The sequence below is a fragment of the Columba livia genome, chromosome 9 (genome assembly GCF_036013475.1).
Source record: "Columba livia isolate bColLiv1 breed racing homer chromosome 9, bColLiv1.pat.W.v2, whole genome shotgun sequence".
Classification (NCBI taxonomy): Eukaryota; Metazoa; Chordata; class Aves; order Columbiformes; family Columbidae; genus Columba; species Columba livia.
In genome coordinates this window covers 576,188-591,976 of record NC_088610.1, presented here as the reverse complement: position 1 = coordinate 591,976, position 15,789 = coordinate 576,188, and the positions used below count along the sequence as shown (strand labels likewise).

General features: G+C 50.5%; 1 protein-coding gene across 2 annotated transcripts in view; it reads right to left on the bottom strand.

Annotated features, from left to right (window-relative positions):
• Positions 1–15,789, bottom strand: part of AADAC (arylacetamide deacetylase) — a 35,448-nt gene that overhangs the window by 9,175 nt on the left and 10,484 nt on the right. Inside the window, exon 1 of one of the 2 annotated variants that reach the window (XM_065073313.1) lies at positions 14,283–14,519. The exons of the other annotated variant lie outside the window; for it this stretch is intronic. The gene's annotated coding sequence lies outside the window, so the exon portion shown is untranslated. Of the gene's footprint in view, positions 1–14,282; positions 14,520–15,789 lie in introns of those variants that run through there. 2 annotated transcript variants of the gene reach the window in all.

Below are 15,789 nucleotides of genomic sequence, written 5' to 3'. Positions count from 1 at the left end.
GCCAGCCCCTGCTCGGGGCTATGGCACCGGGAGCGAGGAGCCGCAGAAACACTCCTGTGAGCCGCGCTGGACGCCAAAGGGACGCTGGCACTCTAGTGGCACTTTGGGAAAGAGACAGAAAAGCCAGCGGGAGGCAGCACCACCCTGCCAGAGCTCCCACCAAACAGGGACCAGGGCGCTCAAACCCAGCCAGAAACAATGTCTGCAAGTGACCGGCAGCCGGACGCTCCCATGACACAGGAAGGGACACAAAGCAGCACTGCAGCCGCTAAACACCCATGGCAGTCCCCGGTGAAACAAGCACAGCCTTGTGGAAAGCAGCAAAACTCCTTGAACAGCTCTGGTGGACACACACTGAGCTGTGGGACGCTCAGCAGCACCCCACAGAACACGAAAGCACTAGGGACAAAGCTGGAGGCCAAAGCATTCACTGAGGAAAGTGGAATGGCTGCCTGAGAGACCACAAACATGGAAAGGAACCATTTGGAAATGCTTTCAGCAAATGACCATTCAGTTCTGTTTACTCAAACATACCTTTGTATTCGTGAACATACACATTACACATGTATGCATGCAGAAACACATTCAAGGCTGAACTCTGAAATCAGTAACGCTTTGGGATTGCAGAGTCAATAGCCGTGCTGAGCACGATGAACGGGAGGGATCATTCAAACCAGAGCTCTGTACGCTTTTCCTGTTGAGTTGCAATGGCATTTTAGGGGATTAAACTGCTGTTAAAGTCACAGAGTGGCTCTGAAATGTCATTTCTACAGCAGATAAGAAAAAACCAACATTATGAAAAGCAGGATGTAGTTACTTCTGCTGTTTATCTTTCAAAATGAGCACTTTGAGATGTTTTTGAAGAGTATATACAAGACAATATAGAGTTCCCATTTGCTCTGGGTGCAGGGCACCGACTCTCCCCTGCTGCTCCCGATGCCCAGCAAGACCCTGGATGTGGGGCAGCCCCGTTACCCTGAGCTGTGCACGGGCTCAGATCAAGGAGTGCGGGGTCTTTCCTGGTGTTATAACCTACAGATTCAGAGATTCATGGTAATCCCAGCCCACACTGATCCAAGGGGTCAGAAGAGCTCTCAAGCCAAACAAAACGGATCACCGGAGTGGGACTGCAGAACGCCGTGGCCACAGCATCCCTCCCGTGCTGCCGGGACCCTCCAGCGCTGCCGGGACCCTCCCGCTCCTCTCCAAAGCCACTGCTCTCACTGCCCACACTCCCTTTCTACAAAATTAGGAGAAGAGTTTGGAAAACAAGGATGGGGATCTCCATGTGCTGGAGAGACTCTCCGATGCTGCTATTAAGCAGCTAAAGCCGCAGTGAACAGGACTATTGGAAAGTAGCCATCTACATTGGATCTAATATTTACTAAAACAAATGTGCAGCAGTATCAGGAATGTCACTGACAAGGAAATAAGAAATGGTATGAAACTCTTCATGGCTCGCTTGTGCAGATACAGCCCAGGCAATCTTTGGTCAGCAGAAAGAGCTCCCAGTTGTTTCTCTAGCAGATCTGGTTGTGTCGACCCCTCCTAGAACGTGGCCAGCCTTTACAAGGCAGACTGCAGCACTCAGAAATGAATGGCCTGAAATAAAGCAACCGCTGAAGTGTGTTCACAAACACCCCTACAAATCCATGTGCTTTTGACTCTGCAAATGAAACGAGGCAGGAAGGCGTCCGCAGGAACAGCGCCGGCTCCGTTTGCGCGGAGCTCTGAGCTCCGTCACTGGCTCCGCCGGGCATCTCAGTGCGATGGAGACGGTGGCTTCTGTGCCAGCTCTCCTGTCAGTGCAACTGCTCATGACCTGCTCTGAAAATCTATACTACAGACAGACTACAGAAACACAAACCTGCTGCGTTGTGCTGCTCTCTGCAAGCCCTGGGAGCAGGGAGAGCGGCGGGAGCCTGCCTGGGGGTACCTGAGCCCCATGGACGTGCTGGGGATGTTCATCATGGCACAAACACCCTGCATGGCATTGGTACCCGAGCAAATCATCACCTGTGTGAGTGCAGACGCTGCTGCCAGCGCGCGCAGACACGGCTGGTAACCGCTGCCGGGACGCGGCTCCGCGTCAGTGCTCGTCTTTGAAATTAACAGTTCTCAAAGGAAGGGAGCTGCTCTTGGCCAAAACCAGAAAGGGAGCGGAACATGAGAACTTCCCAACAAAACAGCCTTGCTGTGGTGGAGCCAAGACTGTCACCACGGATTAAACTGATCAAGGCATCACTACCTTCCTTCCTGGGGTCTGTAAAATAAAGACAGTACGCAGCCACAGTGCCAAAGGAAAAAACCTTCAACTCAACTCGTTTCTCTGTATCACATGAAGCATCTACAGAAGGATACACGAAATACAGCGCAAGCTGTCTGTGTAACAGCGCAGCATTCTTACAGTGTGCAGCGACAGTCCATGAAGCCTGCTCAGCGCGAACAGCAGCCTGTGCAGTGGTAGCAGAGCCGTGCGGAGCTCCACGTCCCCCGGGTCCCCTCAGGACTTCTGATGGTGAAAGGTGTCACCAGGTGAGCAGCCACCAGCCCGGTCCCCCTGCTTGGCGGCGCTCGGAGAACGCGTTGTGCATTGCACACTTACACCACCCGGCTAGCAGCTGGCAAAGGAGAAACACATCCTGCCACTCGCTCCCGAGATTTACACTTCACACAATTAACTTTTGACAGGTACAAAATCAATGTACAGCCCATTTTAAACAAACGGCATTGTTGTATTCAGCCCGGTGTGCGCTGCCAGCCGTCCCAGCGGGGCCAGACCCCCCAGCAGGGCCCACAAGCAGCAGCGTCCCCCCGTCACCTCCTGCTGCCCAGCTTCTGGTTCTTACAGCCAATTGTGTTAAACCCGCGGGGCTGCCAGCTGGGGTTGGGGCACGCGAAGCCAAAATCCCTCCTCCTCTTCTTTTTCTTTTCCAGAAAGGAAAGAAATACATTGATTTTCCTGTCCTGCAATGCATCTTTAACCTCTTTTTAAAAAGTAGGTTTCTCACAAGTCTCCGAGATGACCGTTACTGAGCCATAACCACACTAGTAAACCCTACCTATGTGCCTCTGAACAGTCATTTTAGCACTAGAGCTCCACATATGCCATGGCTAAAAGACAGAACAGCGCAGGATATTTTGCATTATAAAATTCAGCATCAAACTGCATCTACACGTGCAAGTGCAAGGCAACAGTGCAGCCACTGCAGCTCCGGGTACCTTCTTGCTTTCTGCCAGCCTATTCACAACCACCGAGCGCTTCAGGGATGTGTGAGCTAAAACCTGCCCTGAAAGGCAGCCTGGACAGGCCCAGGGCCACAGGTAACAGCAGGAAAACGCTGGCTTTTCATGTAGTGGTTGTTTTGCCATTGCTGTCATTTCAATGGCAGCTTGTGACCCACAGCAGTTTCCCACAGACGAAGCACGAGGCTTCCTTCAAGCCCCTCCTTCACATTCGAGTACTGTCAGCGCTGCAAAGATGGTAACTGGATGTAATGACAAGAATGGTCACTACAAAACCAATACACTCAGTAGGAACTTTAGCTCTGCTGTAGAGTTTGAAAAAATAAAGGAAGATAGACATTCCCTCTGTAAATCCTTGTAAATGGGAATTTTGTTCTTAGCCTTTATTCCTATTTAAGTGCTGACTGAACAGAAGGAATTTGAAGAGTCACAGCATGCATTAATTTGATGGCCCGTTTGTGGCCAACCTGCCTTTTCCAAGGACAACCAGGAGTATCTGTGGTACTTTTGGAGTCCATCTGCTCGCCAGACAAGAGCCAGAGTAATGCAGCTACTTTCAGTGGGAAGCATTATTCATTCTCAGTAAGTTATTGCTTAGAATGAATACACACAGGGTTCAGCCTCAGAATAATTCTGAGAAATGTCACAATATCAAATAACTTTAATAAGCATTAAGGACGTGGATTTGCGATCATATTGTTTATTAACTGAAGGTTAATGACAGAGACATTTATTATGCTTTATCATGCCGACAGCACCCAGCTGGCTGCAGAATTCCTGAAGAGTCTCCAGCAAGACACTCAGGATTCTCAAGCCAAAGATGAAGCAACTTCATTGTATTTGCAACCGCAATAACACAATGGAGGCCACGAGGCTCATTGTCCCTGCGGCTCAGGTTTCCCTGCTACGACCGAGCCGGTCCCCACACTTCTCACTGGTGCTTTGAAATTAAAACCATCTACAACTATTATTCGCCAAAACCTTTAAAAATCATTTCTGACTCTAATAATAGTAGTGCAAACTAAGCAAATAGCTCTCAAACCGCATGTCTACATGTTAAATAGGTTCCAAGGCTCTACGCTCTGCCTGTGGGAAACCGGAGCAGGAATGCGAAGGGACTCGTTTCTCTGCACGGACCGAGCGCAAACGGCAGACCCCAGTGCCGGTGCCTGCTGACCTCCGGGAGTTTCCGGTGCCACGGCTCGGCTTCGTGCCCCCATCAGCCACAAAAGCACGTCAGAGAATTCTCGTGTGCAAAAACATCAAACAAGCTGCAGGAGAATCCAGAGCCACTGACGATAATTAACCCAGCTGAGTAAAACACTCGGAATGTTGACACGACGGAAAACGCTGCTGGGATCTGACCAGGGACTGGCCAAGAACTACAAAGAAATAGTCTCAGAATGTGAATGGTATCAAAGATTAATGAACCACAACCCTTACTTTTTAAATAATCCCAGTGGTTAGAAACCAGCTCATGGCAGGCTGGCATCCTTGGGCAAGCTCCTCGTGACACCGGCATTAAGCCGTGACATGTCGTGATCACCAAACGCTGCATCCTGGCGCTGCCGGGGTGCGCGGGAGCGGGGGCTGCACCCGCACAGCCGGGGCTGCTCCAGAGGGGCACGGGCACGAGAGCCCCCCCGAGAGGCGCTGGGTGGCCTGGGGATCCATCCAGCTTCCACGGGACGTGTCCCTGGGGTGACCCACCGGCCTGTGACACCGCTCACACATTGCAAGAGGGTTTGTCACCCTCGCTAAGCAACACACAACTCCCGGGGATTTCATACAGAGTGATTCTGAGCGACACAGATAATACACCTAATTTAGAAATAAAAATATTTGTCTGCAGTTCTGCTGACTCCAATAAAATGCAATTTTACAAGAAAAAGGTATTTTTTAGAATTCTAAACTGCATTATGGAAGACTTGGCTGCTACAAAAGCAAACAGAAAGATCAGCTCCAGAAGGAGCCTTCCTCCAAGCCACAAAGAGGCAAACATGAAATTACCAGTCTGTGTTTCAGTGGAAACTCTGAGGTCCTGCGAAACTCCATCCCTTCTGTAACCCCGGCACGAACAGGAACCCTCACTGCCATCCCTGCTGCAACCCTGCCATGAACAGGAACCCTCACTGTCATCATTCTGCAACCCCGGCACGAACAGGAACCCTCACTGCCATCCCTTCTGTAACCCCAGCACGAACAGGAACCCTCACTGCCATCCCTTCTGTAACCCCAGCACGAACAGGAACCCTCACTGCCATCCCTTCTGTAACCCTGCCATGAACAGGAACCCTCACTGTCATCATTCTGCAACCCCGGCACGAACAGGAACCCTCACTGCCATCCCTGCTGCAACCCCGGCACGAACAGGAACCCTCACTGCCATCCCTGCTGCAACCCTGCCATGAACAGGAACCCTCACTGCCATCCCTGCTGCAACCCCGGCACAACCAGAACCTTCTGCTGGTTCTCCATAGACTGGATTCTTTCTGGCTAGAAACAAATCCTGGCTTCAGCTCCTTGAGCAAGCTCATCCTAGAGACGATCGCGAGCCCAGCGAGCAGCACCGAGCTGGCTGGTGACAGAACACGGCTCCGTGGCCACCAGGCTGGGGACCAACCTGCCACAGCCCTTCGCGGGCCTGCGGGACCCAGCGCTTCAGCAAGATCAGCACTCGCTTTTGCTGCATTTTCAGAAAAAATGAGAACTAGACCCCAGTCAACCATCAAAGCCAATAAAACAACTGTTCTGGGAACAAGCTGGTATGTTAGGCGTGATACTCAGACTGCCTGCCTTGTCTTGCTCTTCTAATAGAAGTTATTTAAAAAACTATATGCTGTTATTGTAAGGAAATATTAACAGTATTCTGAGTTTTAACCCCTGTTTTTAGCTACTGGGAAGCTGATGATGATCAAAGGACCAGTAATACTTTTCACATGAAATCACTCCCAGGCTTATCTGTCAATGACTTCAAACACTTGTGGCAATTCTCCGTCACTGGGACGCCCGTGCTGGCCCCTGGTTCCCAGCCCTGAGGCTTGTGCGGACCCATTGCCGGTGGATTCGTCCCCTGGAGCTCCTGCTCGGGCAGCGCTGCCCGGGGTGGTCCCTTCGAGGGCAGCAGCTGCTGCAGATGTTTGCTCTTTAGCCCTTATAAACTTTCTGTCCTTTAGGGATCCCCAGCAGCTCCTTCAGGGGCTCCATAGGAAGAGCACTAAGCCAGAGCTTGGTAAAATGCCAACGCTCCCCCCACCCTTGATTAATGTTAAGAGAAAACGCCAGCCATGTTTACAGCCAAAGTAAACATTTCTGTGTGCTGTTGCTACATCTAGCATCTGAAGAGCCCATACACGGACACAAACATACAATGCTGAAAAACAGGAGGCCAGATAGATGCTTCGTAAGCCATGCTACTAACTAACTTTTTAAATGTTGATAGAACTCCATGACCCAACTTTAAAGGATTACTTCTACCCCTCTCAATAATCCAAAGCACCCCCCCAGAAGAGAGCAGTGCGGACTGGGAAGGGCTCACAGACAAACACAAGCTAAAGGGCCCTCCCAGCCCACCCACCTTGTGCTGCTGCACACCACGGTGTTGCACCAAGAGGCACACCATCTTCTGAGGAACAAAAATATAGAGATATATACACATCCTACCCGCTAAAATTGAGCCAAAGTGCCAGGAACTCTGAACTCTGGTTCAGCGAGACACAATTCCCATGAACACTCATGTTTCTCACCATCTTCAAGTTATTAGTTCCTCAAAATCATCCATGGCAATTATTTCAGAAATGGCAGATGTCCTTAAATACCAAGGCGATGGGATTCTCTGTGTGGGCAACGGCAGATACTGCAAAACACCTGGAACGGTTTTTTAAACAGCCATTAAAAAGGCTTGAAAAGGCTTTCAAGTGCTACGAAGGTCTGTGCTGGCTGTGGGGCAATCATAGGGAAAGCCTGGGAGAGGGGGGCACGGACCCGAGGAGCTGTGGGGAACCGGGGCAAGTCCTCCCACTGCCTCAGCGCCCCCGCTCTGCCCTCGTGTCAGCACCATCCGGCACACGTAGAGAGAAACGGCTTTTCAAGCATGTAACATTTGTCACATTAAACCATTTTCCAATGAAAACAAGTACTTTCTAGCAATGCTACAACTCAGAGGTCCGAGTGCTGCATTGCCAACAGTAACCTCGAGCAAAAGAAACACAACGCAGCCGTTTCCAACTGAGTGCCAACCAAACAGGCAAAGGTTTCCTTAAGCCTAGACACACAGAGCAAGAAGCACGATAAGAAATACAGTTGACAGTTATCTATTTTGCTTTGCCTGAGCCCAACGGCCACAGCTGCTGCATCCGAGGCAGTGACCACAGAACTACAGTGAAAACACATGAAACTACAGGAAAACCAGCACAGAATTGTGTTCGGTGCCCAGGAAAGCAGAGGGAGGAAGAGAGGAGTCTTAAGCTTCTCAGCGCAACAGCTTAACAAGTAAGTTACACTCAGCATTCCTGAATTCCCTGCTGACTTGCTTCTGTGCAGTATTTCGGTTTTAACACAGAACTACAGCTCGTGGCACTGGTGAATACTGAGGAACAGTGTGTACATCCAGAGACAGTGGAAATTTCCACGTCCCCTTGTCAAGCCAGTTCGGAAGGGAAATGAAGCTAAAATGTTGCCTCCGCACAGGCATCCCACAGGCCTCCCAGTGCTACCGAACACACACGATCTGAAGGAACGCATGTACCAAACTTTCAGTTCAAAATCTTCGTCTTTGCACATCCCATTCAGGACACTGTTCTCGCGGTTGCACACGAAATCGGACATTTGCACATTCAAACAGTTCCTTGCCAACTGTTCTCAGACTCCTCAGCTCCACATATCACCCGTGTGGCTCCTACTCGAGCAACACAAAGTGTAAGGGAACGAGGTTTTGAAAGAAAGCTGAATGCGATTCTACCCGATGAACTGATTTGTTGAGCAGGGCTGGAGGAACCCAGCAGCTCTGCTGAGCGGGTTGAACGTGTCACCACCTCTCTGCACCGCACAGAACACTAAGAACTCAAGCTGCGGGAAGGCTGAGCTTAACTGGAACTCAGCCCATGACATTTGCATGGCAAATCTGGATCCATCCTGCAGAGCAGGGATTCTTAAGCAGAAAAAACACGTAATCCTCAAAGGAAGCTCAAAACAGTCCTGAAGCCAGATCTTTTTAAAATGCTGAATTCCTAACTCTAATAAAACTTATTTCACCTATTTATAACTCTGTTGCTAATAACAGTGATGTGATTTTAAATCGTGACCCGGTGGGTTGTTCACAACCCCACGTGTGCTCCAACGGCGGTTCCTCGCGTGTCGCCCCACGCACACCCGGTGCCGGGTTCTTCCCAGCGCCGCTCGCTCTGGACTCCCCTGCCACAGACCCACACACCCAGTGCTGGGTCCTTCCCAGCACCGCTCGCTCTGGACTCAGCCACAGACCCCGCACACCTGGTGCCAGGTCCTTCCCAGCACCACTTGCTCTGGACTCAGCCACAGAGCCCGCACACCTGGTGCCAGGTCCTTCCCAGCACCACTTGCTCTGGACTCAGCCACAGACCCCGCACACCCGGTGCCGGGTCCTTCCCAGCGCCGCTCGCTCTGGACTCCCCAGCCAGAGACCTGGCCCATGTGGGCTTGTTCAGCCGAGCCGATACATCCCCCCGCGCCAGCCCCCGCTGCGCTCCTGTCTGCACTGATTTATTACAGTGAAGCCGCTTTACGTGTGTTTTTCAGGAAGGTCTCTCTCTTTTTTGATTAGTCTGAAGTTTCTGAAGCAAATACTTGAAGGAGCCATTGTCTTGCTCACATTTTCCTTTGTCTAATTTCTAGGGCCACTAAATTGACAGGTTTTGCGACATGCCCTGCGAAATCAACGCCAGGATTCTGCAAGCACACAATTTATATCTGGCATGGCAAGTGACACACACTGAGCCGCAGCACCTCCCCGGGACCAGACACCACAGGCTCCTTGGCACCTAATAAGCAAAAACATCATGTGTTTATGTTTTTCCACCTCGTGTCACCCCGTACTCCAGCTGCCGAGAGCAAGTCCTCCTGAGGCTGCTGTTCCTCTTAGAACCGTAAGGATGTGTTTTACCGGCTTTTGAATACATGGACTAGAACTGTAAAGGTTGTTGCACACACACTGCTTATGTCAATATGCAGACAAATAACACTAGAAATGGGGGTATGGGAGCTTTATGAGGCTCCTCCAGCCAACTGGAGTCGATGGTGTTTGCTAGATACATTTAATTTCACTTAGACCCTCAAATACATCCAGATACTTCCAGTGTGTCAAGGCAGAGAACACCCACATAAATATCTAAACCAGAAAAAGAAACGGAGTGCTGGCTGAAAATAAGCCAAATGTGTTCATCAGAGACACTTGGATTTGCAAAATCAAGTCCTCTACGGCCAATTCTGAATCCTCGGAAACCAGTGGGAGTTCACCTATGTCATCACTGGATCAGAATTTGGTCCTTCATCCTTACTATGACCTAGAAATTAAATCCAGCTCATACACAGCCAAGCAGCTATTTTCAATGCACACCCACAGGAGAAAAGTCTCCGGGAAGAGCAGGGGAAGCAGCATGGCACACCGGTTTAGAACACTTCACCCACAACTATGAGGGGAAAGGGAAAATCCAGCAACAGACCATCCATAAAAGTGTCCGGTGGCGCAGTCTCAGTGCAAGGGGAAGTGTCCTGTGTGTCAGCAAAGAAAACATAAGCTCCATGTTTTTACACCACTTTCCAAAGCATCTGCATTTAAAAGATTTGATCTGCTTGGCCTCTCTGCCAGGTGGTTCTTATTGTCCTCACAGCAGAGATGGGCGAGAACGAGCAGAGCGCGTCCCTCGGGTCAGACGGCCTGCGGAGCAGCGACCGGGTTCCCCCTGTTCCCCTCGGGGGAGTGACCGGGTCCTTCCCTACCCCCCAGGGGAGCGACCGGGTCCCCCCACGCCCCTCGGAGGAGCAACTGGGTCCCCCCGCGCCCCTCGGAGGCCACTGCAGCCCCACAGGGCTCGGCACAAACGCTGTCAGCTGTGGATTATTGCACTTCTCCTTGAGTGTCAATACGTGAGAGTACAAGAAGTTTTGGGTTGGGCTGAGCAAACAATTGCGTTCAACTCCAAGTGCTTTGTTTTAAACCAAGCAAATTTCTAACTGTTTTCCAGTGAAGCCATTAAAGTTTATATGAATTTGAGAATGGTTTCTGTGAAATAATCCAACTAATCCACAAAAGTTTTGATAAAAATGGTGCCATGCTGATGCGTTGGCAGCAGAGTCTTCCTGCCAAAACCGGGTGAGCACCCCACCTGCTGCGGAGTCAGATCCCATGAGAGGTGTCACCAAAGCAGCCCGCGGTGACCAGGACGCGCACCTGGGCAGGCGGGTCCCCGTGCCGGGAACCACAGCAGCCCTGCTCTCAGCATTTTGGGAACACACTCCCGCCCGTGAAAGCCTTGCTCCCTCCAGAAGCGCTCATTAACTTGGGGTTCACACATCTGGAAGGTAACTATCAACATTTTGCTTGTGAGCGAGATGTTGTGGTGCGGCAATGAAACCCTTTAGAAGTCAACGCAGCTTCAGGAACATCAAAGCAAGCCGAGCTCAGAGCTGTGACAGACGGGAAGCGCTGATGTGCGCAGAGACAGTAAGACTTTCCGCCTCCTCCTCCACAAGCATTTAACCCCCTCTCCCAGCTGACACTTCCACACGTTGAACTTGCTTTTCAAGCTGTCTGAATGTTCTCTTCAGTTTTTGTTTAAAAAGAAAGGCGGCTGCTGCCCTTCCAGGCTTAGAACTTCCCTCTCCTCGCCCCACCTAAACAAAAACCCACTGGAAAAAGGAAAAAAGGGGAGAAGAAGAGGGGAGGAAGAGAAGGAGGAGGGGGAGGAAGAGAGGGAGGAGGGGGAGGAAGGGAGGGAGGAGGGGGAGGAAGGGAGGGAGGAGGGGGAGGAAGGGAGGGAGGAGGGGGAGGAAGAGAGGGAGGAGGGGGAGGAAGAGAGGGAGGAGGGGGAGGAAGAGAGGAAAAACCCCACCAACTGTCCTCCCAGACCGGGCCCACGGAACCGCTGAGCGGTGGCGCAGGGACAGCCCACGGCTCCTTCCTCCTGGGACCCAGCGTGACACCCGATAGCGCAGCCCCAGCAGATCACCTCACACAGGCTCAGCTCCACTCTGGGATCGGCACAACAACCAGATCACAATGAAATGTTCTTTTAACTACGCTCCATGCCGTCACAGGATGAATGGGCACGGAAGGCTCCGGTGCTGCCCAACGTGCACCATTTGGCTCTCACAACTGCCTAATATCCCTCTAGTGAAGTCACCTCGGACTTCACGCTCTAAACAAAACCACAAGAAAGCCAGAGGTTATCTGCTGAACACCGGCACACGAAACCAGCTGGAAGCCAAGAGCATGCGAATTCACAGCTAAGTACTTCCAGACAGTGACTCTGCTCTTGGCTAATCTCAAGGCACAAAACGCTTTTCCAGGATGGGGTATATATATATTTTTCTTTTGGAAGGATTCAGAAATGAACTGAGTCTTTTTTTTTTTTCTCCTCTTTTTCATTCTTTCATTTCAACAAAAAGAAGATTTCTGAAAGCACTTTCAACAAGACGACAGACGGCTTTGGTCCAAACAGTGCAAATGGATGGATGTCAATGGCCAGGGGCAGCCCCGGGCTGTTCCACCAACACCGAGCTCAGCGCTGCGGGGGTAACTCACCTCCCCGGCTGCTCCTCTCTCACAAAACAAAGGAAAAACACGTGCAAAACATTCACAAATTAAGAGGAAAATCCCCCATGACTAAGTGTAATATTTACTCTTAGTAAGTCTGATATTGACAGATGTGTATTTTCAAGTCCTTTGATCCCAAACAAGGCTTTACAAACATGCAGAGAGACATTTAAGCTCCGGCCAGAGACGGGTGCTGTGTGTCTGGCCAGAGATGGGTGCTGTGTGTCCGGCCAGAGACGGGTGCTGTGTGTCCGGCCAGAGACGGGTGCTGTGTGTGTCGGGAGCCAGCGCTGGCTTTGGGCGGGCACAGGAGAGCTCGGTGTGACATCTGGGCCTTCGGATGAGCAGCAGCCCATTGCAACAGGTTTCCAGCTCATAACTGCGATACAAGCCCATGTGATATCACGTTACAGAGAGCTAAGCTTGCTTTGGAAATCATTTGTTCATGTATATTACATTATCCGAGTACCAACGGCTCTAAGACAGCACTGAGAAAAAAAAACATCTTCTTCAAACCAAGAAAAATACTGGAAAGCAGGAAAATGAGAGAAACGAGAGGCGAATGTTGTTGCAGAAGTAAGGAAAACAGTGCTCGGGTTTCCAGACAGAGCTGTTGAGCATGTGGCTTTGGAACTGCTGAAAGAATTAAGGGCACATTCCTTTCAGCTTGATTCAACAATTTTCTCCGTGCAAAAGTGACAGTGTTAAGCTCGCTGTTGTGGAAACAGAACACACCGGGACCCCGGTGCCTCCAGGGGCTTTCGGAGCAGACCCTGCACGTACAACCCACACCGCGTGTGCACGTTAACTGATCTTACCGCCTCTGCTGCTCAGGGCTGAGGATCGTGCACCACTACCCAGGGCAGAGGGGAACAGAATCCTTAGAAAGTGAGTAGATTTTTAAACCTGGATCCTCGCAAACAGCATTTTAAAGCCTTCGCAAGCGGCTGCAATGTGAACGCGGATGTCTGCTGGAGCTAAACCCGCATTACAAAGGCACAACAGGGTGCATTTGCTGGTGGCAGAACCAAACCCGGTGAACGTGCCCCGGTCCTGTCCACCCTCCCCACCTGTCACCGGCCCCGGGAACCAGACCTGGGACACCCGCTCCTCCACTCCTGGGACACACAGAATAGACATGGAACAGGGAAACAAACTACCCAGTATCTGCGCAGCAACCCTATAGGCTGCACTCAAATTAACACAAGCCTTTTAAAACCGCCAAACACATCATCTGGAATTTGTCTGTGTCAGGTTAGTAAATACAATTTAGCTACTGGCTGAATGACAGGCTTTTTAATTTTTTTCAGTAAAAAAAAAGTAAATGCACATATACTTAGACTGCTCTGATCCATATACAGTGTTAAATATACCCAGCCTCTCTAATCATTCTTTTTTCTAGTGCAACAAAGAAAAGGAAGTCGTCTTTTTGCTTTTGAACTCTATTCAATTAAAGACTTAGTAAGACAGACAAAGTTTTGGATTCTTAATGCATTACAATTTAATTTCTGAACGCCAGCCAAGGAATAAACAGAAAAGAACGTTTCTTTAGTGGCTGTCCAGTTGCTTCCAAACACTCTCTCTGTTCCACAGCCCTAACAGACAACGAGTAAATAAAGCCAGATCATGCTGGGCCCAACACGAGGGATCCCAGAGCCGGACTCCTCACCGCAGGATCCCGCGGCACCCCCTGCCCCTGGAAAGGCCACACGCTGCGGTGTCCCCAGGCTGGGCAGGGGGCCAGCACAGCTGTGCTGCCACCGCTGCCCCCGCAGCCACGGGGATGGGCACTCGAAACCAGGAGACAAGAAATGGGGGTGAGCGTAGGGTGAATAAATTCAGGTTTAGTGCATTTTCCTCTCTATGAAAGCATCAGATTTCTTGTCTTTTAGCACAGCAGTCTGATGTTCTATACGGTTTTTGTGGAAGAAATCTGCGCTTTGGGATAGTTTGCAACATCTGTCCTTGGAGAGCGTCACATTCAGCCAAGGAAAGGTCACTCAACCCACTGGCGGTTCTGACACCAGCACTCCCGGCACTCGGCCCAGAGCCCTCGCCGTCACTTTGCTGTTAGAGCTGTAGCCGAAAACCCTTCTAACGCAGGTTAGACCGACACAGGAAAGCACACTTTGTGCCGCCCACCCTGGCGAGCTCAGCAAGTGGAAGAACGTGTATTAGCTAAAAGCGTGACTGCTGCCCATACCGTGAACAAGCACGTTCCAGCTGAGCGCTGGGGCTTTCTTACCTGTAGGCATCTTCTCTTCCCTCCTCCCCATAGCGCAACTCAGAAAACCTCTAATTCTCCAGGATCAACCCTGACTTTGGAGGAACCCCCAGCCCTGAAAGAGCTCTCCTGCCCCGCTGCGCTTCAACCACGAGCCCCAAAACTGCTCTCCTGCCCAGCACAGCACCAGGACCTGCCAAACAGGAGCTCAGCACCTGCACCTGCCTTACACAGTCCCTGCAGGATCGGGTGCACAGCAGCACAGCACCTCGCCCTTCTAACAGCTGAAGCTCATGCAGTTCTCTGGGTAATTAACCACGCTGAGGAACTGACAGCAAAGCCTGGGCTGTGCGGGGGATGGGCCGCAGCTGTGACCTGGAAGCCGGCGTACATGGCTTTGAAGCATTCCGCTTTTAAAATGTTCATTGAATTCTAACTGGGAAATAAATCATAATCTAATTCAGAAGCAGACTCTCATCTGCAGCTTGGAAATAAACAACCAGGTCTTGTTTCCTTTACCCACACTGCCCTTTGGACTCATTTGGGTTTACGTAAGACGCTGGCTAATTTGAACTAGCCATTGTCGAATGGTTGAAGACGGTATCAGCTGTTAAACAAACACGCTACCCCAATTCCCACTGATACGTTACCTCATTAAAGATAATCTATGTAGCCATATATATTTTTTCACGCTATTTTTGCATCAGCGGAACTGTGACCACCTGATCTTACAAGGTGATGAGGTGCAGCTTTACCCAGAGCTTTATGATAGATAAAACAAAGAAAGGATGGTGTTTTCAGAGCCGGTTTGAAGGCTCCCGGCTGCGCTGGCTGGGCCCGCGCTGAGCCTGGGACTAACGGCGCCAGCCCAAGTACGCAAGCGCACCCCAAAGTGCGCAGAGGATGATACAGACACCCCAGCAAACTGTTTGCAAAGACGTGTTTTAAACCAGAGGTCACACTCGGCAGGAAACAAACCAAAAGGAAGCTGCTGGCCAGTCCGTGTGTTCGGGGAAAACAGGCGGAGCTTCCCAAATTAAACTCAAACCTCAGCCGTGCTTTCTGCACCTCGCACGCTAATCAAAGCTATTGGCTCGTGCAAAGGTGCACGTTGGGTATGGGGAGATACATGGGGTTGTTGTTTAATATATGAACTGCTCATATCAAAGCAAGGGCAGTTAACTCCCTTATTTACAGGCACCTGGTTGTAATTTCATGGAGATGCACAAACAGAAAAGTTTTGCATATTCTTAGCATAACTTTTAAAAAACGAAACAAAAACCAAACCAAACCAACCAACCAACACTCCAAAGCCCGCACATGCAGGGCTCTTCTGATACATTTCTCTGCCACAGATCAAATAATACCATGGGAGAAATCACGAGTCACTTAGATCAATCAAAGCTGGTTCTAAGAGTTTCTGACCCATGTGGTTATTTTATAAGCACAGTAGTAAGACTGGCATTTGGGATTAATCAGGTTGGCTCAGATCCCGACAACTTAGCACATCTTCAGTTTCAAGGTCAGT